A 20,192-nucleotide genomic window follows, 5' to 3' on the forward strand; every position below is an offset into this window, starting at 1 on the left:
ATCCTGACCCAGGCTCTGATGAGAATGAACAGACAAGTTGGTAATTGATAGTAGAATAAAAAGCAAGGTAATTCATTAAAGACTGGACACAAATTTCCCACATAGAGGCTGCTCACAAAAAGTTTTCCCCCAGGATAGACAGAAGGATTTATTTTTCTTTATTCAATGTGTGTGAAAGAGAGTTGGAGAAGGAGATGAAATAATCAGGGAGCCTGGCTGCCCATCTTCAACCACTTGTCCTCTGTCTTAGTCCATCCCCACTGCTGTTATGAAAGTACCATAGACTGCGTGGCCTAAACAACAAATGTATATTTCTCATAGTTCCAGAGGCTGGGAAGTCTAAGAGCAGGGCATTGACAGATACGGTGTCTGGGGACAGTCTTTGCTGGTTCATACGTGACTGTCTCTTTGCTGTTTCCCCCGTGGCAGAAAGGGCATAGGAGCTCTCAGAGGTCACTTTTACAAGGAGAGCAATCTCATTCATGAGTATTTCAACCTCATGACTTAATTACCTCCCAAAGGCTGCACCTCCTGATACCATCACATCAGGGGTTAGGATTTTTCAACATATGAATTTGGGGGGCACACGAACGTTCAGTCTCTGATGCCCTCAGAACTACTCTATTTCTGCCGGAACTTCTCATTCTCCTCTACACCAAATGGTATCAACATGGCAGTGGTGAGAATCTCACTGGACCAGAATTTAAGAGATCTGGGTGCTGGCTTCAGTGTTGACACAAATTAGGTTAGGAGATTTGGTCCTGTAACCCCTCTATGCCACCATTTCCTTATCACGGGGGTAATCATTTGGGGCCATAGACCCCCTTTGACAGCTGATGAAGCCTGTAAAACCCCTCTCAGAATAATGAGTTTAAATGACAAAAAAAATAAATGAAATATAAAGAAAACCAATTATACTAAAATATAGTTATCAAATATTTAAAAATCAAAATTGTGATATAGTAATATCTATGTTTCTTTATTAATTCAATCAATAAAATGGCAGGTCTAACACTGGCAGGTCTAATAAAAACTATAATTTTGAAGCAGGGTAATTATAAACGATACTTCAAAATATTTGTTATAAACATCTGAAAATAGCTGTGATTTCCATAGATGACAAAATTACAGCTACTGCTCTAATGCTGTGATTTGTGGGCTACATTCTTAATTCAAGGAAATGCAAACTTTCCATTAGGAATTAGTCAAAATAGTGGTTTTGTAAAATAAGGGGATTCTTCCAAAATGTCTCTAAGATATTTTTGACTCATATTCTTATTCTGTGATTCTCTCCAAGCTGTCCACCTCTGTCCACCTTCACTTCCTCTCACCTTCTGAAGGCCTGTCTCCTGATGACAATGTTCTCCATTCCACGCTGAACTTCAGAGGAAGCCATTTCAATGTTGTCTTCACCACCACATGAGAATTTATCACCCTTAATCTATCACAATAGTCATGACTCCCAATCCTGATTCATCCTGACCATTTTTTCTGCTAAATCTCTCTGGGCTTCCATTTCCTCCTTATAAAAGAGGAAGATAATGGTGCTCACCATATGGCTACGTGAGGATAAAACAGGTTTCAACACAGGGAGCACTTAGAATAGCAACGGGAACATTTCAGTGTCACTGCAGACATGAACAGTTTTTTTCTTCTTAATAGTATTATTCCATTACTTTGAGCCACTAAGTACTCCTAGAGGAAGAGACAGAACATGCTACCTTGACTCACTACAAAGATATGCCATTTACCTTCAGATGGATCTCACCACTGTCTCTCAATTCTTATTCATCTCTTATTCACCAATAATTTATTAACAAGGAATATGGGAGTTTGAACCACCACTATGTGCTAAGCATTACTGTAGACACTGAAGACTGATTCATTAATATATTCATTTATTCAACAAATATTTATCACACACTTACAGTGTGACGGGCATTGTTTCACTGTTTGGGGCATTGGGGATATAGCCAAGAACAAAAGAGAGAGATCCTATTGATCTTAACATTCTAGTGGAAGTCTTCTCCTTTGATCATTATGGGCAAGGTCTCCACTCTCCTGAACCTTACATTCTAGTTGGAAGTGACAGACAATAAATTGTTCAATCAACAAGCAAACAAATGAGAAAATATCAGGTAGTGATAAGTATTACCACAACTCATCATCAGTCTACTGATCCATTTTCTCCTACTTCTCTTCTGTACAATCATAATAATCTTAACTCTTCTTCCCTCTTGCACCATCTCACTCTTCCTTCACCACTGCGATGTATGTCTTCTACAACTTCTATTGTTTATGAACATTCCCTCCCAGACTCCCATAACCTGAATTTACATTCCCTCCATTCTACTGAAACTGCTCTCCCAAAGGTCATTATTAACTCCCCTTTGATGACAAGTTCTTTTAGAAACTACCCCTCTAGGCCTCTCTAAACTCTTGGGTATAGATAATTAGGGTCGGCTTCCCCAAATCCTCTTCATTTTGGAGTTGCTGCTTTATCTGCACCCACCCTACCTCTTTCTACTGCTATTTTTCCTGTATTCCTTTTGATGGACTGTCTTGCTACTAATGACCCCCTTTCAATGAATTCTCTTGAAGATTCAACCTAGTTACCCTCTGCTCTTTCCTGACATCTTTAAACAAATGACTTCCAAACCTGTACCTCAAGCCCTGGCTCCTCACCACTTGACATCTCCACTCAGATAACCCAACAGCCCCTCAAACTCTCTATATTTAAAAAACCAAAGACCCTCCTATATTTCTAATGCTGTCAATGTCCATACTCCTCCCCCAATGTGGGATGCCTGGTTCTTTCTCTTCCTCCTTTTATTATCATGAGCATAACGAGAAGAGAAGGGTGTCCATGCCTCTTGTCTCTCAAATATTAATCTTAGCAGGGAGTTCCCTTCATGACTCAGTGGTTAATGAACCCAACTAGGATCCATGAGGATGTGGGTTTGATCCCTGTCCTTGCTCATTGGGTTAAGAATCTGGCGTTGCTGTGGCTGTGACGTAGGCTGGCAGCTATAGCTCCAATTAGACCCCTAGCCTGGGAAATTCCATATGCCGTGGATGCGGTCCTAAAAAGCAAAAAGAAAAAAAAATTAAAAAATTAATCTAGAGTTCCCGTCGTGGCGCAGTGGTTAACGAATCCGACTAGGAACCATGAGGTTGAGGGTTCAATCTCTGGCCTTACTCAGTGGGTTAACATCCGGCGTTGCCGTGAGCTGTGGTGTAGGTTGCAGACGCAGCTCGGATCCCGCGTTGCTGTGGCTCTGGTGTAGACCGGTGGCTACGGCTCCGATTGGACCCCTAACCTGGGAACCTCCATATGCCGCGGGAGCGGCCCAAGAAATAGCAAAAAGACAAAAAAATAAAAATTAAAAAATAAACAAAATAAATAAATAAATAAATAATCTTAGCAGAACCAGTTTCAATGATTATAACTGGGCCACAATTGGCATTTGGGAGGACAGTGCATTAGTGAGTCACATAGGTGGGAGCAGCTTCTCTCTCTGGGATCTTCTACAGCATTAGACTGAGCCAGTACCTGTATCGTTGGATAAGCTTATTCATCTTTGTCTCTCCTCTTGCTACAGTGTTGTCAGGGAATTTGGCATTCTTTATGTCCAGGTGGCATTAAGATTTGGAAATGCAGGAAGAACCACATTTAGGCTGGGCCATGTGCAAAGTTCTACACTGTGGGCAGAGTGGTACTTCATATACCATGTGCCATTATTTCTTGTGTATATCTCTCCTTTGGGAACTCACAAGAAAAGTAGTCATGGGCTTGAAGAAGAAGTCAAGCATTATGAGAGTCCTTGGTAAGATGCCAAGTAACACCATAAAATCCTTACTAGAATTGCTGATAATATTTAGACTTCAAGGCCCAGTTCAACTCCTTCTTTTATAGCAATTAATATCATAAGCTCTACTTTGAAGAAGCCCTGAGTATGAATCCAATTCCACTTTTAACACTTGTGTGAATTTAGTCAAGTTATTTAGCTTCTCTGAGACTCATCAGTTAAAAAAAAAAAAAAGGAAAGAAAAAAGAAAAAAAAAGAAAATGTGTTTTTTTTTAAACAAAGATTAAAAGAGATAATTCATCATTGTACTTAGCACTATGCCTGGCAGGTAGTAAACATTTAACAAATTCTCATTATAGCCCATATAGGCCTGTGTCCCAAGATCTCACATTTTCTTCACCAAAAATCACACTTTCAAGCTTTTCCTGTATCACTTAAAAGCAGGAATTTATAGAGCATTGGGTTTAATACCATTGATATTTTTCTAGTTGCCACTTATTAGTCTTGTCTTGAACAAGAAATGTGAATTTCCTTTGGAGGCAAGCTTAAAGCTTACTCTTTTCCATGAACCCAAGAGTGACCACCACAGTTTCAGTGAACCTCAGTATCATATGATTGGTCAAAATGCTATATAGCATAACCCAGGGTTTTACTTTAATCATATTGTCAACAATTTTTTTACTACAGATCAAAAACTGGAAGCTAGCAGAGGGACAACAGCTTTCACCATCAGTCAAACTTCCTAGATTTAGCAACTGTTACTATGGCATAGCTCTGCAGAGGGCTGATGTGCCAACCCAAGCTTCATCTACCTACATGCTAAGCCAAGGAAAATCAGGAAGAAGAAAAGCACAAATTTCTCCTAACCATAGTTTCAAGTGATACCATGTCTTTGCAGATTATGGAGGAACCAATCTAGGATGTAACCCCCAATATAAATTTATTCAAACAAGGTCAACTGTACTTCAAAGAAGTAGAATCACAAAGAGTAATAAATAGCAAATAGCTCTTGCCTCATTATACTGTGATTATTGGAGTAAACAATAGAGATAATTACCACATATGCATGATACCTGTTAAATGATGTTGTAACAATATTTATTAAACATACATTTTTATTCCATGTAATATAATTTAAGTTCAGCAAAATATTTCAGAAAATGTTTTCAGTTGGAGCTGGTCTTGTACATATGCATGAACTCATCTTTGAGAGCAAAAGGAAGGTGAGGTTTCATAACTTCTTACTTCTGTTTTTCTCTCATTTAGCTGTTCTTCAAACTGGGAAATGGCAATGTTTTTAAGAAGAGAATATCTTTTCCAACACCCTGTGCTTCATTCCTTTTCATGAAGGAGAACAGGGAAAGTTACAGTTTATTCACCTCACCATCATCACACTGCAATTACAGGGTTAAAAGAAAATGAATGCTCTGGTTCAGAGTACAAAGTATTATTTTTAATGTTATTTTGGGGGCAATTTTTTTCTCTTCAGCCCTTAATCAAACCTTAATCAAGCCAAGAGCCTAAAGCAGACTTTTGAAAAGAAAAATGGCCAAAGGCACCTGCCTGATCACCACTTCCAGGTGAGTAACTCTTCTCTATGGTTCAATAGAGTGTGAGCCCTGATAGTACATCAGGCCTTCACTTCCTTGGGATGGTTTGGCAGCTTAGAGAAGCAATGCAATTTTAGGCTGTGTACACAAATGCATTTGTCATAGAGCAAGGAAAGAACACCCCGATGTTGCCCTTAGGAACATCATCTAGTTTGAAATACGGCATGCTATTCCCGGCCCTCACAAATCAGAAAAGTTTTGATCAAAGAAGGAAGAAATCAGAGGGGAGTCACAAACATGGATGGAGGAAGAGCAGAAAGTTTGTAGACTGTGGCAAACAATCAGGGGCCTGGCAATAACTAAGAGGAACAGGGAAAACGTTTACAAGCATAAGAAAAGGGCGAACGTGAAGGAGAGCGAGGGATTGTTTGGGGCGCACAAAAGCGGAATAACAGCAGTAATGAGATGAAATTGAGCAAAGAAAAACTCAGGCTGAACATCAAGGAAAAGTTTGCTAACAGCGAAGCCTATTAGACTGCCAAATGGCCTCTCAGGGGAAGAGGTTTGAGCTCCATTGCCCAGGTCATTTAAAACAAGGCTGGACAGAAGTGTTCAAGGAAACATTGTGGGGAACAAGCCTGCCCTGGCAGGGGAGAGTCAAGATGACCTACCAGCTCTTGCTCTCTCTCTCTAATTTTTGTGATATATAACATCACATCATTGCATCGCTCCAAATGGGCTGCTCCTTGGGCTGAGGATATAATGAGAGTGGATTACTTAGCATGCCATGTACTCCAGGGGAAGCATGCAGAGGCCCAACCTGTAAACCACAGCTCATTAACCAGCAGCTACTCAAATTATTTTGTGCATGTCTGGCCTAATTCAAATTAGAATTGGAGGGTTTTTCCTGACAAGCCAGATGAAAGCTTCAAGTTCTCAGCATTTTACAGTCTGTTTTACTATGAGCTATGAATTCTGAATATTTTTTAAATTTCGATTTTGTCTCAGTAGGTACAGAGGAGGGAAAAAGTGCTAGGAAATAATTGGAAAATGGCAACTGATGTAAGTAGATTGTTTTCAGTGTGGGATATGATGCAGCATAACTGATAAAGTAAAGCCAGTCACTCAGTAGAATAAGCCCTTTTCATTGGAATAAATCTTCATTCAGTATCTTTGAAGGAGTGCAATTTACATACAGATGGGTAGGGGTCCCCAATAGCCCCTCATAAAACTAGTCAGTGGTGGCTAAGTGAGCACTTCCTTACTTTGAGAGCATCTTCTCATCTTCAAATGTGAATCATCAATAAAATTGGACATTTATTAGAAAGTTGTATATCAAGTTTCTATGAGTTCATGATGATATTTTTCCCAGGTAGTAAATGGAAATTGGTCTTGATACCATAAAATCACAGATTTTTTTTTTTTTTGGTCTTTTTGCCTTTTCTAGGGCTGCACCTGCAGCATATGGAGGTTCCCAGGCTAGGAGTCTAATTGGAGCTGTAGCTGCCGGCCTCCGCCAGAGCCACAGCAACGCAGGATCTGAGCTGCATCTGTGACCTACACCACAGCTCATGGCAATGCAGGATCCTTAGCTCACTGAGCAAGGCCAGGGATCGAACCTGCAACCTCATGGTTCCTAGTCAGATTTGTTAACCACTGCGCCACGACGGGAACTCCCATAAAATCACAGCTTAAATACGATTCTCCATTATATTTAATATAACACCAGTTTTGAGGGCTTACTGTGTGCTTGTCTTTTTCATCCTGTTTGCTCCACTATTTGGATTGGGAAAACAGTTATTTGTTAATGATTCTTCCTCCTTCCCTCAGCAAGGGTTCTATACCTTGAAAAATGCTAAATCAATTTAATGCTTACCCCTGCAGCTTTAATCTATGTTCTTCAATGGCTCAAGCCCCAAAATTAACCACTCATACTCTCAAATTCTACTCATTAATCTATATTACAGAACTCTTAATTTTGCTTTGCAAAATTTCAACAATGCCATATCATTAGTTTATCCACCATTCAGTAAATATTTAAGTAAGCAAATAATATATGCCAGGCACCATGTTAAACCCAAAACTACAAAATAACTGCTGCTGTCCTGATATTAAGGTGCTCACAGTCTAGCTGGAGGAACAGACAAGGCAAACAGGGAACAATGTGGAAAGTGTCTCATCAGAAGAATGACAGACTGCTTTGGGAGTATAGGCAAAGGGACAACTGACTCGGCAGAAGTTGGCTTGAGAACATGAGAAATGACTGACTGGACTTATCTGTGTTCTTATAAGGTTATTCTAAATCTCCCTTTTCCTTACCTACACTCTGCCACCAGCTTGCACTATCTACATTTCTGTCTTCCAAATGGAAGCCCCTTGGATAATAGGCCTCACTCATCCTCTACAAATATTCTACCCCAAAGCGCCATCTAAAACATTACAGCTACCTCACTGTTGGGACTGGCAGCTCACCCTTTTGCTTGTAAATACACCAATATGAGTTTCAGGCAAGTCTGTCTTTCTGCCAATTAAAAGTTGGATTTTTCTTATGACACAGTAGTTCTTTAAATTAGAAGAATATTTAATTCTACATTAATAACATTTTTATCCGTTTCTCCAAATTTCAGGTTCACTCCGAAAACATTATGTTTTACTTCTTGACCTCTCAACTTCTCATTATACAGTGGGCTTGCCATCCAGGATGCAGAAATAAGGGAGGCTTCTCAGTAGGGATCACAGATATACATCTCTCTTTATAGGAGTTCCCCATTATGGGTTTTCTAAAAGTGCTACACATTTTCAGTTTGCTTTGCCTTTGCTCCCACTCTGGAACAGCCTCTCTCCTCATCTTCTCCACCTTTAAAAAATCTTATTTTTGCTTGAAGTCTTGGGTCAAAAGCTACAGTCTCCATGAAAACTTCCAAGAAAACCATCCTTCAGTCAGGATTAAATCAAGTACATGTACCTTCTACAAATTGTCACCTATTCTATTCTGTTTTACATTGTTCATATACCTTTATAAATTTCTGGAGGGCAGAAGGTGTGGTTAATCTGTCTTTCAACACTTCAGGCCTTGTGCATACTGGGTGCTCAGTTGATGTTTGCAGAATGAAGAAAGGAGTACAAATTGCTTTGTAATCTATAAACTAGATGATAATAGTTTTTTTTTTTTTTTTTTGGTCTTTTTTGCTATTTTCTTGGGCTGCTTTCGCGGCATATGGAGGTTCCCAGGCTAGGGGTGGAATCGGAGCTGTAGCCACTGGCCTATGCCAGAGCCACAGCAACGCGGGATCCAAGCCGCGTCTGCAACCTACACCACAGCTCACGGCAACGCCAGATCGTTAACCCACTGAGCAAGGGCAGGGACCGAACCCGCAACCTCATGGTTCCTAGTTGGATTCGTTAACCACTGCGCCACGACGGGAACTCCAGATGATAATAGTTTTAGTCAGCCTGGGCCATCATAATAAAATACCATACATAGGATGGCTTGAACAATACAAATTTATTTCTCACAGTTCTAGAGGCTTCAAGCCCAAGATCAAGGTGCCAGCAAAGCAGGCTTCACTCTGAGGCTCCTTCTCTTAGTCTGTAAGTAGCTCTCATCTCCTGTGGGCTCATAAGACCTGTTCTTTGTATGCACAGGTGGGAACAGAGAGAGGTTGTCTCTCTTCCTCATCTTATAAGGGCACTGTCAGAAAAGATAATCAAGAAGACATGATTGTTGGGTGACCCTCAAAGCTGGACCTGGGCAATCAGAGGTTCATTACCCCTTCCCTTGTCCTTGGAATATACATTCTGCAAGTTTCAAGGACACAGCCTTGAGAGAATATGTTGTTGAGACCAACAGAACCAAATAGATGACTGAATCCAGTTAAAGCTTCCATTATGAACTTTTATAATTCTGGTGGGTGGATGCAGAGATTGACGCATTTTGTAACCACTCAGAATACTTCTCCTATGTAAATTTCCTTGCTTTTAATAACTGCCGCCTACCAATCCAGAGTTATTTCCTCTTTCATTGGGCTCTCCTTTTCCTCTAACGTGGTAATTGCCAGTTTACAAACCAACAGGCACCAATCCTGAAACTGGGCCCCATCCTAATGACACCATCTAACCTTGATTACCTTGTAAAGGCCCTATCTCTAAATAATACCCTCACGTTGGGAGTTAGGGCTGAAAAATATAAATTTTGAAGGGATGCAATTCAATCCACAGCACTAATATATATTCATATAGTTACACACACGCACACACCCACATACCCACATACATACACATACACACTCAATTCCATTCCTATTTAATTCTTCCTATTACTCTACCCATCCTTTTCAAGCAAATAATGACAGATCTAATGAAATTCTGCTTGTTTTTAGAACTTGAGCTAAACAAATTCGTGAAAACATAGCTATGTCTCAGAGCTGGGACCCAAGGAGGTCTGCATATAACATATTATTTAATTAAAATCTCCAATGCTGGGGAGTTCCCTTTATGGCTCAGTGGTTAACAAACCTAACTAGGATCCATGAGGATGAGGGTTTGATTCATGGCCTCACCTAGTGGGTTAAGGATCTGATGTTGCCGTGAGCTGTGGTGTAGGTCTCAGACACACGTGGCTAGGATCCCATGCTACTGTGGCTGTGGTATAAGCCAGCAGCTATAGCTCCAATTCGACCCCTAGCCTTGGAACCTCCATATACCACGAGTGTAGCCCTAAGAAGCAAAAATAAAATAAAATCTCCAGTGCTGGTAACTTGATTGATTTATTGCCATATAGATGAGTTTTCTTTGATTTCATGTTGAAAATATAGCATTACACTAAAAAACATTAATCCTATCAGAATTAATTTTCTGAGTGGGCCTTTATCATGTGTGCTGTGTAGCATCCTCTCTTATATTGCTCAAACCTAGCTAGAGTTACATTTAATAATAAATGGAAGCCTTAAATAAGTCATCTACACATCTTTGTCTTTCAGTGATCATTCTTAGCTGCTTTCTCCATCAAGATTTGGTGAATAGTGACCAAAATGATTTCTAAAAGCCAAGATAAACCATAGGAGTGTGGACTCTAAGAGCTATGTCTTACATGTAATTATGGTAGTAAAAATAAATAATTAGACTTTAGTGCCTTTTTAAAAACCATTTTCAGGGTTTATCAATTGTATTTATAGTTTAAATCATTACCCTTTACATGAATTGTTTCTACAAAGTTCCTAATAAATGGGCAATCAACTGATTTTGGAATATTTCCAAGTACTGAGAACCACTACTTTACACAGCCACTCATTCCTTCATTTAAAGGGCCCTGGTTGTTAAAATGTTCTTCTGCAAAATAATCTTCATCAAAATCCCAGCAATCTCCACTCCTTGTTCCTCTTTCTGACCACTGAGTCTCATAAAATACGTACAACCTCTATCCCTTTGGAGACTCCTTTATCATGCCAGATCTTCCTATTACCATATTTGGAAAACAGAATTCTTTCCTGTATTTATGGATGATAGTAGCAATGGGTAACACTCATGGGGCCCTTACTATATGATAGGCTCTGTTTGAATACTTCATTTATATTAACTTATTTGAATCCTTAGAACAATCCTCTGAGATGTGCACTGTTTTGATCCTCAGAAGGCACACAGGGATGCCTGCTAGCACAGAGCTCAAAAGTGTCAGAGCCATTATGGAGACCCAGACTTCAGACTCCAGAGCTGTTACCCTTAGTGACTTAGTTACCCTTAGTTACCCTTAGCTGTTACCCATAATGTTTTCCTACCACCCTGTTTGCTTTTCTCAGCACATTTGCTACTCCGTCCTTTATATCCCTGTGAGGTTAGGAGGATCTATTTCTAACCTATCCATCAACATGGTAGGCTTCTAAGGCCCATAGCAAACGTGCTGTTACTGCAGACAGCTGGGGTATTGCAGATGCTAGGGATTCCTCCCTAGACACCTTAGATCAGACTCAATGGAGGGGATGGAGGCAAAACTTGAGCATCGATATTTTTAAACTTCTTCAAGTGATTCTAATATACCCTCACCAGTTCAGGGAAAAGGTTCACAAGATTTAGTGTTCATAGAAATCATCTTAAATTCTGATAGAGAAGCATACCTGAGGGTTCTGAAACTGACGTTTTCATCAGGACCCACTCCAGGCAATTTTGATTCAGGCAGCATTGAACTGTGGAATTCTTATTCTCTTATACCACTCCAATGTGCCATGGAGTAAAGACATCTGAAAAACAAGCAAAGGTTTCCTATGTCATCAACATGCTCAGGACCACAGTAGTCAAATTCACTTCCTTGTTTCCTCCCCATCCCCAGTGACTCAGCCTCCACATGAGCATTTGATGAATACAGACATCAGGTACCCAATGTACCTCAATTATGCAAACATTATTGAAGGTAAGTTTACCTTCAATGTGGGTACCACAGCCTACATAGAAAATACAAAAGATGAACTTTTGAAAAATAATTACAGCAGGCTATCTTTTAACTGTTCTTAAAATATCATCATTATGTACACACATATCTTTTCCCATTCCATACAATATTTTTATATAAATAAAATCTGCTGACTTCCAGTCAATTCAACAAACATATTTAGTGCACCTGTTAAACTCCAGACACTGTGTTAAGGGGGCGTAGGGGGAGGAGAAGGATTATGACAAAAATGAATAAAACATGGCCCCTGCCTTGAAGACTCATGTTCATGGACTGACCCAGCTCTTCATTAGGGCCAGCCAGGGGGAAGATGTTCCAGATAACCAGAACCCATTAGCTTAGTTCTGGACTTCACAGCTCTGTTCACGGTCAGGAAGTTCAGGTCAGCTCATTCACATTATTCCCAGCCTCACAATCACTGCTTCCAGAACTGTTCCAACAGCTGATTCACTTTTGGCTTTTTTTTTTTTTTTCTTGTAGTCAGATCTTCATTCACTCCTCAGACTAACATGGCACCTCTCCCCCTTCTCTCTAACTTCCTACTCAGACATGACCTGGATTCATCCTCGAGTTCTGCCTGTCTCTGGCCACTCCTGGCCTATTCCAACCCAGTACAATTCTATCCATGTGAATAGGAATTCTTTTTAATCAGATCCATAGCCACAAAGAGGGTGTTGTACAGTTCATAGCCTCTCAGAGACCTGTGCAGACATATCCTTAATTAATCATAAAACAGAATATGCCATAATATTATAAGGAAAAAAAATGCCATGGCAACACATTGGGGAAATGATAATTGTGACCAGGATGACAGGAGGCAGCTTCATGGAACTGTGATGTTTGTGACCATTTAAAAAGAAGGAAAAGTGAGAGTTAAGAGCAATCTAGGTGAGAAGAGAGTAAATAAAGGATGGGAGTGGGGGAAACTTTGGGACACTATCAGTTTAAAGAAATAGACTGGAGTAGAAGGGAGGTGGTTGGCAAAAGCTCAAAAGCTAGTTGAAGAGGAGATTTGTGTGGCCTTGAATTCCATGATAAGGATTTGGATGTTAAGCCCTGTGGAGTGAGCCAGTAAAGGCTTTGAGTAAGGATGTGATAGAGTTAGCTATGCTTTAAGAATATTATTTGGACTCCAGTTTAAAGAATGAATGGGAATTGGGGAAGGTGACTAAGAAACAAATCATTAGGAGCCATTAGAACCATTATTTATTCTCCTCAGCAAGTGAGCTGGTTACCCTCCATTTGCCCTTAGAGCCCTTCTCCTCTAACTTCCACCCCCCTCTCACCTGAGAGACTGACTTCTTCTCTGTATTCCTGTTTTGTATGGTCACTGGTGAGGACCCACAGGAGATCTAGAGGAAGTAGGAGACTACGTTTGAGGTGCATATTTCCTCAGCTCTCTCCCTGTGGGGTTACCTCGGGCGGGCCAGGTCCTGTCCCGCCAGCTGGTCTGCTCCAGTCCACCCTCTTTCTCAAAGGTTCAAGGGTGGTAACAGCAGCCAGCCCCATCCCCCTGAAGTACCACTCTATCCTTGTTTCCCTACACCCTGCCCCTTCCTTAGCAAATAATCCTTTAGCAAACTTTCCTCTACTTACCGCTTTCAGTGTGCCATGCTATCTTCCCAGGCCCTGACTGCTGCAGGGAGCACTATGATGCCCTTGAGCCAGGGTGTTGGCCAAGAACACAAAAGGCAAGAGTAGTGCTCCCAGGAGCACAGAGCTAAAATGTTCTTCCTTGCTGAGGAGATAATAGCCATGGTAATGCAGCTGTGGCATTTTAGTTAATTTATCCATCTAAGATCGATGATGCAATCCTAAACATTTCTGAAACTTAATCCGTGTCTGAGAGGAAAAGGCTTTTTAGTTGTGAGGTGGATTCATGTTCAAACAATTTGCTTTAGAAGTAAGTGGCTACACAGGTTTGAAGTCAGACTAGCAGAGCTCAGATACAGTGGCTCAGGGCCAGGTAACTGCAATCACAAAAATGACGCTTCTTTTAACACAGGAGGCAGACGTGTGACTGTTTATATAATGTATGCAAAGGCTGAGTCGGAGAGGAAAGCACTGAGAAAAGGAAGTGTGAGATGCTGAGGCTGCAGTTCTTGGAGCAGAATCGTAGGAGAGAATGTTTGGAAGTCTTCTATGTGGTTCTATATTGCAGTCTATTCAAACAGATCAGATAATACCTAAAGGGCAGGTGGCTTATTTGTTCTAAATGCAGCAAGAGGTAATGGCATGCTTAAGTCATTTCTGCAGCAGCCTGTAATTTCACAAGTGCTCAAACACTTCCTTTGACAGCTGTGCTGTGCATTCATTATGTTGTCAATGTGAGCTCCATAAAGGAGACAGTGCCTGGTAGGAGAAGAGCTGGGGGGAGCAAGTGTTCAATGTTTTTATCTCTCCAATTGGTTTAAAGCAATCAAGTAAGGCAAGAATCCTCTTTCCTGAAAATATTCAAATTGCCCATTTCACACACTATTCCATCTTTTATAGAAAGATAAAGTTAATCTTCCATGATTTACTTGAAGTTGGCGATTACAAGTATCTACTTTTTGACCAGTCTTATCGCATTCTCTAGGAATACATTTAAATAGAGTGGAAGAGAAAATTGAACAGCCGTGGGGAGGGGAGTGCAGATTTGAACACACACACACACACACACACACACACACACACACACATGCAGTTCCTGGAAGTCATGGAAAGTGAGTTTTGGAAAAATTGAAAAATAAAAGCAACTTTTCAGATTTGAATCACAAAGGGAAGGGGGATTTTTTCCCCTTAATTTCAGAAAGGAAACATGATAAATACCATACAAAGGAGAGTAGAAGATGAGGAACTGTTTTCATCTCCCATGAACTCTCGGTCCTGATTAAAGCAGCGTAAGGAGGTGTGGGTCTGACAGATGTCAGTGTCCCTCTCTGACTCCAGAAGACCCTTTCTTTCTCAATCAGCACTGCTCCCCATGGAGAACTGAAGATGGGAAGACCACAGAGAACCAAGCCAAGCCTCTTTATTATTCCTCTTTCTAGCCTTAGCTCTCAGTGCCTCCTGCTGGGGATAGGAGCAAAAGTGGCAATAAAAGTAAAGTAGGTCCTAAGTGTATGACACCAACCAATTAGAGAGAGATGGAAAATTCCTTCAAATTCATCAAATGTGGAGTAGCTTAATAACAAAAAAGGACACTCGACTTCAGCTTCCTACCTGATGGATGCCAGTACACTAAGTTAAGTTCTTTTTTTTTTTTTTTTCCCCACTCTGACTAGGCTGTTAAAATAGTTCAATCAATTGACCTAATTTCTGTTCACCTCTATTCAACTGTCTGTAGCGCGATTGGTTCATAACTCCGACTGATTGAAAGGTGTCCACAGCTGCTGGTTACCCTATTTGAAGCTGACATCTCTTTTTTCCATGTTTCTTTTTGTTTTGTTTGGCCTTGCTTTGATACCAAGGCAGTCTCATGGTCCTTGATATTTTAAACATTTTAATAAGTGCACTTTCAGCAAGGCCCAGCAGCCCAAAGATTTTAAAGAGCCCAAAGATCCAGAATCAGCTTATTCCAAATTTTCCCTGGTTTTTAGCGGTAACTAATTGCCTTAGTTAGTGCTAATTAAAAAGGTATGACCTCTGACAGTAATCTAATACAAACAAATTTGGGAGTTTCTGATGGGATAGAATACACTAAACTAAGCTAATTGAGGGAGAGATCATTTGAATGAAAGAGGGAATTAGATCATATTTTCAAAGAAAGCCCATTACTAAATATTTACTAAGTACTTTTTATATGCTAGGCACTGTTATAGGGCATGCTCCTTACTTCTCTGGAATGTACAATTAATTAGATCCCTGTCCTTCAAGATTTATGATTCTGTACAATCAACTGACAATTAGGTCCTATAATTTGGGAGGGAAAAGGTGATATATGGCAAGAGAAACTAAATAGTGATCCAAATATTAAACATAAGCTAATATTTATTAAGTATTTAATAAGCGTCAAACATTCTTCTAAAGCACATTATGTCTATGTAGCAGGTGCTATCATTTACACCATCTTATAGGTGAGAGAACAGGAGAAAATTTTAGAAACTTGCTAAAGGTCACACAGCTGGTGAGTGGAATTTGCTGGTGTAAAAGGCTGCATGTTTTAACTATTTAGTAGATAATAACACATACTAAACTCTAAAGGGAGAAACTTGCATATTGAATAGAATAAAATTTCATTGTGTCTAAACATAACAAAGACCTTAAGGAAGGCTGTCAAGAAATACCTGACTGAAGAGAGAGAAAGCTAAATACCATATGATATCATTTATATCTGGAATCTAATATGCAGCACAAATGAACCTTTCCACAGAAAATAAACTCACGGATTTGGAGAACAGACTTGTGATTGCCAGTGGGGGCAGGGAGAGAGTGGGATGAACAGGGAATCTGGGGTTAATAGATGCAAACTATCTAAAAATGGATGGGCAATAAGATCATGCTGTACAACACTGGGAACCTATCTAGCCACTTGTGATGGAGCAAGTGACTAGATAGTGACTAGATATATATCTAGTCAAGATATATATACTAGAGCAAGTGACTAGGTATATATCACTCTTCATATTTAAAAAAATTGAAGAAAAAAAAAAGGAATACCTGACTAAAATTTCCAAAGAATAGGAGTTATCTCCACTATTCCAATAACTTCCTACCCAACCCCAACTAAGAGTCATAAAATATCACAAAGAGGTAAGGAAAGGATGTGGAGCTTAGCTAGGGATAGAAGACCTATCTACACTCAGGAGGCTGTTAGAAGAGGGAACACCCCAGAAAGTTCCTCTATTTATAGAATCTTTGGACTAGCCTGATTGTGTAATTTTGTGTTTTTTTCTAATTTTAGTGGCCATATAGTGAATCAGAAATAATACACTGGCATTAAGGCCAGTAAGTACAAACTTACATTCCTTTGTATTCATTTGAGAGCCTTATTTGCACTTGGTATTTCATTAAATATTGTTGATACAGCAGTGAACAAAACAGACACAGGTCTTTGGGTAGCCAACATATAAGCAGGGAAAACATTATACAAATAACTGCATGAAAAATGTGACAGGAACCATGAAGAGATACAGTGTACTCAAAAGCATATAATAGGGTGGACTTAGGGAGTCGGGGAAAGTACTGAAAAAAGATCCTTATGAACTAAATTTCAGAGTGAAATAGAGGGTGACATGAGCCTGGAGTGACCAGGAGTATATCATACAGCATCACAGAGATCACGTTGAAAATTCTGCTTTCTATACTTAAAGTGTCAGAAAGATATAGATGTGTTCAGGTAAGGATTATAATAAGATATTTAAAAGATTATCTAAGATGTATGGATAGAAAAATAAGAATGCTCTTTAGTAGTTCAAGAAAGAGATGATGGTTTAGATTCATACAAAGACAATGGAAATGAAAAAACATGGTCATATTCAAGAGATACTTAGAAATGAAATTGGCACTATGCGGTGACATTATTTATGGAGTGGTAGAGAGATGAATAAATATACTAAGGACATACCAATAATAACGGTGGATGATAGTTGTATTAGTAAGATAAAGAATCCTGGAGGAAGAACAGGTTCGGGAGAAAAGACTGCTTTCTATTTTGGACTTGTATTTAAGCTACCAACAAAAGAGTTAAGTGAAAAGGGATAAATTGATAAGCTTCAGAGTCTGGAATGCAAAGGAAACATCTAGGATGGAGATATAAATTTTAGAATTAACATATAGTGGCAATTAAAGCCGTGGAAATCAATGAGATCACCTAAGAGGAATATGTGGAATAAGATAAATGAATCTCTGCCTCTTTTAAAAAAGTAGTTTCTTCCAAATGCCAAGACAGTCTAACATTTAAAGGAAACTTAAAGGTAGCAAGATGTTCAGGGTCATGACAGCAAAGAAAAAACAATGTTTCTAAGAGAAGGAACAGATAGCTACTTTTTGTGATAGTAGGAAGAGAAGACTGGGTATTTCCATTCCACAGAAATAAAATACTAGAAAGGCAAAAATTATTTAAGCAATTTCAGTGCACTGGAAAACAACCAAAGTCAAAGAACAACCTCAGATACTCAGTGGAAAACGGTTACTCAACTGCAAATTGCTTGGCCTTCTTGCCAGTTACCACTCCAAAGCCACACAGCTCAGACTGCAAAAATCAACAGCTTTATTTGTCAGAAACGGTGGACTCAGTTTAGGGCAGGAAAGAGAACAGCTGAAAGCTTAATTGGGAGATTTTGGAAGTAAAAGAGCACTAGAAGTGCTGAGATAATAAATCCCCAAACATCCCTAGATAATTTCTAAGCATGAATGCAGGAGACCTCCAGAGAGCCTAGCAAATATTAAAAGCCTGAAGAGGTGAATATCTTGGGCCTCGGAATACATACCTCATCCCACACACAGTTTGGATATATAAAGAATATAAAAGAGCTGAAAAACACTATCACACAATTTAATCCAATTAACATCTTTAGAACATTCCACCCAACCACAAGCAGAGAACACATTCTTTTCAAGTGCAAAGAGGATATTCACCAAGATAAATCGCATGCTGGCAATAAACAAAGCTCCATAATTTAAAAGCATTGAAATCATACAGAGTAGGTTTTCTGACCAAAATGGACTTTAACTAGAAATCAATCGCAGAAAGAAATATAGGAAAACTACAAATATAGAAATTTTTTTTGTTTCAACAGCCACACCTGTGTAGCATAAGGAAGTTCCCTGGGCCATGATTTGATTACACTCAAATCCTGATAGTCTCAATTAGATAATTTTTAACAGATAATCCTAAACCTCCTCTTTTCCACATGAGGAAAGACTTAAAAGGGCTAAATTGCTCGCCCACATAACTGAGTCAGTCAGTAGAGGAATCCAGTAATAACCGCAACTCCTCTGACTGGAATTCAGGGTATTATCCAGTCCACCAGGTGCTGGTGGAGGAACTTGGTATGAGGAAGGAAGAGAAGCAGAGAGGAAAGGGAACACCCTTCACTCAGGGAACAAACCTTTCTGTGGCCAGAGGCTCTTTTATCACTGAAAAGCCCATTGAGATCGGTAGGCAAAATCCAAGATCCACTACGTGGTTTTCTCTTTTCTTTTTAGGGCCTCACCCAAGGCATACGGAAGTTCCCAGGCTAGGGGTCAAATCAAAGCTGCAGCTGCCAGCCTACACTGCAGCCATAGCAACATGGGACCCTAGCCGAGTCTGCAACCTACACCATAGTTCATGGCAGCACTGGATCTGCAACCTACTGAGTGAGGCCAGGGATCAAACTGGCATCATCATGGATATTAGTCGGGTTTGTAACCTGCTGAATCACAACGGGAACTCCCACTACGTGTTTTAAAAGCCATCAGAATTTTGGGTGAAAATGGAAGCTTGCAGTATTTTTTAGGAGATGGTTTCAGAAACTGCTCAGGTACAGTGTTAAGTGCTGCCTCCAGCTGATGCATCATTCTTCACCTCACTAAGGTCTTGATCTGCATACCTATTATAACTATATTCTATAATCATCCTGTGGGCCAGTAGAATGTTTCCTCTTTTCAATCCTACAGGAACAACCCTACAGTGTTAGCTGATAAGTTTAAGCCACTCGAGATGCCTCACTTAGCAAGCAAGAACAAATTGGATAAGTATGATTTAGAACTAGAGTCTTAATTATAGTATTGTATACCTGAGGTAATTATTCACAAGATGTAGTGGTGCTTGAGACTATTATTTGTGATCAACTCAATTAATGCAATTTGGCCTGGCCCACAAGTGAAGTCAATTACTCAGCAATCAGGAAAGTCTCTTGATAGCTTCAAACTGATTGTTCCAAAAAGAGCTTCATGTACCTGGTAGATGACAGATAGATAGACTTCATTTAATTATTTTAAAAAATTTTCATAATTTATATATGTATATAAGTCTTTGTTGCATTTGCCCATCTCTTTAGGAGAAAAACACTCAAGTCTCAGAGATATTAAAATCAGTTTTTTAACCAATTTCTTGTCAGAAAATTTTTCTAAAATGTTTCTGTCAAGTTTCATGGAGATTTGAAATAAACTAAAGTGACCAAACTAAAGCAATTACTCTATGCCACTCTGTAGTGAGTGGTGTTGGGAAGTGACAGAAGGCCTGCACTCACATTGTGCTGGTGACAGGCCTTCAATAAACAGGAGCACAGTATCATGAGATGTACGTTAAATTTTTCATTTAAATAACAAGATGAAGAATATGATTAGAATAGAGTTGGTTATCTCATTTAAAACTAACATCTAGCTGTGTCTACATAAAAAAACAATGTTGACCAAAATATTCAGGTTTTCCTTTTGAATTATGATCATTTGATTGGCTTAGCTCTAAAGGCCAATAATTAA

At 39.6% G+C, this 20,192-nt stretch overlaps 1 protein-coding gene across 9 annotated transcripts in view; it reads right to left on the minus strand.

Annotated features, from left to right (window-relative positions):
* Positions 1-20,192, minus strand: part of C8H4orf33 (chromosome 8 C4orf33 homolog) — a 583,530-nt gene that overhangs the window by 364,674 nt on the left and 198,664 nt on the right. For all 9 annotated transcript variants that reach the window (XR_014813047.1, XR_014813039.1, XR_014813045.1 and 6 more), the window contains one exon: positions 11,470-11,592. The gene's annotated coding sequence lies outside the window, so the exon portion shown is untranslated. The remainder of the gene's footprint in view (positions 1-11,469; positions 11,593-20,192) is intronic.

Source organism: Sus scrofa, chromosome 8 (genome assembly GCF_054392235.1).
Source record: "Sus scrofa isolate SSC_HxYL_T2T_F1_AM1 chromosome 8, Sscrofa_HxYL_maternal_Yorkshire_Landrace_v2.0, whole genome shotgun sequence".
In the NCBI taxonomy this organism is placed as follows: Eukaryota; Metazoa; Chordata; class Mammalia; order Artiodactyla; family Suidae; genus Sus; species Sus scrofa.